The sequence below is a fragment of the Mustelus asterias genome, unplaced genomic scaffold (genome assembly GCF_964213995.1).
Source record: "Mustelus asterias unplaced genomic scaffold, sMusAst1.hap1.1 HAP1_SCAFFOLD_143, whole genome shotgun sequence".
NCBI classification, from domain to species: Eukaryota; Metazoa; Chordata; class Chondrichthyes; order Carcharhiniformes; family Triakidae; genus Mustelus; species Mustelus asterias.
The window spans coordinates 198,721-200,880 of record NW_027590169.1 but is presented as its reverse complement, the minus strand read 5'-3'; positions in this window follow the sequence as shown (position 1 = coordinate 200,880).

The following is a 2,160-nucleotide window of genomic DNA, read 5'->3' as shown; positions in this document are numbered from 1 at the left end:
CACCTCATTGACAGGGGGCTCTCCTCATTGACAGGGGCACTCCTCATTGACAGGGCGCACTCCTCATTGACAGAGGGCACTCCTAGTTGACAGGGGGACTCCTCGTTGACAGGGGGCACGCCTCATTGACAGGGGGTACCCCTCATTGACAGGAGGCACTCCTCATTGACTGTGGGAACTCCTCATTGACAGGGGGCACTCCTCATTGACAGAGGGCACTCCTCATTGACAGCGGGCACTCCTCATTGACAGAGGGCACTCCTCATTGACAGCGGGCACTCCACGTTGACAGGGGACACACCTCATTGACAGGGGGCTCACGTCATTGACAGGGGGTACTCGTCATGGACAGAGGGCACTCCTCATTGACAGAGGGCACTCCTCATTGACAGGGGGTACTCCTCATTGACAGCGGGCACTCCTCATTGACAGGGGCACTCCTCATTGTCAGGGGGCACTCCCTATTGACAGGGGGCAAAACCCATTGACAGGGTGCACTCCTCATTGACAGGGGGCAGTCCACATTGAAAGGGGGCACTCATGGTTGATAGCGGTCACTCCACATTGACATTGGGCACTCCTCATTGACAGGGGGACTCCTCATTGACAGAGGGCACTCCTCATTGAAATCGGGCACTCCTCATTGACAGCGGGCAGTCCACATTGACAGGGGGCACTCGTCATTGACAGGGGAACTCCTCATTGACAGCGGGAACTCCTCATTGACAGGGGGCACTCCTGGTTGACAGGGGGCACTCGTTATTGACAGGGGGCAATAGCCATTGACACGGGGCACTCCTCATTGACGGGGGCAGTCCTCACTGGCAGGGAGCAATCCTCATTGATAGGGGCACTCCTCATTGACAGCGGGCACTCCTCATTGAAGTGGGCAGTCCACATTGACAGGGAGCACTCCTCATTGAGAGGGGGTACTCCTCATTGACAGGGGCACTGCTCATTGACAAGCGGCACTCCTCATTGACATCGGGAACTTCTCATTGACAAGGGGCACTCCTCATTGACAGGGGGACTCCTCATTGACAGAGGGCACTCCTCATTGAAATCGGGCACTCCTCATTGACAGCGGGCAGTCCACATTGATAGGGGGCACTCCTCATTGACAGGGGGAACTCCTCATTGACAGCGGGAACTCCTCATTGACAGGGGGCCCTCGTTATTGACAGGGGGCAATAGCCATTGACACGGGGCACTCCTCATTGACAGCGGGCAGTCCACATTGACAGGGGGCACTCCTCATTGACAGGGGGAACTCCTCATTGACAGCGGGAACTCCTCATTGACAGGGAGCCCTCGTTATTGCAGGGGGCAATAGCCATTGACACGGGGCACTCCTCATTGACAGGGGGCAGTCCTCACTGGCAGGGAGCAATCCTCATTGACAGGGCGCACTCCTCATTGACAGCGCGCACTCCTCATTGACAGAGTGCACTCCTAGTTGACAGGGGGCACTCCTCGTTGACAGGGGGCACACCTCATTGACAGGGGGCTCCCCTCATTGACAGGGGCACTCCTCATTGACAGGGCGCACTCCTCATTGACAGAGGGCACTCCTAGTTGACAGGGGGCACTCCTCGTTGACAGGGGGCACGCCTCATTGACAGGGGGTACCCCTCATTGACAGGAGGCACTCCTCATTGACTGTGGGAACTCCTCATTGACAGGGGGCACTCCTCATTGACAGAGGGCACTCCTCATTGACAGCGGGCACTCCTCATTGACAAGGGCACTCCTCATTGACAGCGGGCACTCCACGTTGACAGGGGACACACCTCATTGACAGGGGGCTCACGTCATTGACAGGGGGTACTCGTCATGGACAGAAGGCACTCCTCATTGACAGGGGGCACTCCTCACTGACAGCGGGTACTCCTCATTGACAGGGGGCTCTCCTTATTGACAGGGGGCATTCCTCATTGACAGGGGGCACTCCTGATTGACAGGGGGCACTCCACATTGACAGTGGGCACTCCTCATTGACAGGGGGACACCTCATTGACAGAGGGCACTCCTCATTGAAATCGGGCACTCCTCATTGACAGCGGGCAGTCCACATTGACAGGGGGCACTCGTCATTGACAGGGGGAACTCCTCATTGACAGCGGGAACTCCTCATTGACAGGGGGCACTCCTCGTTGACAG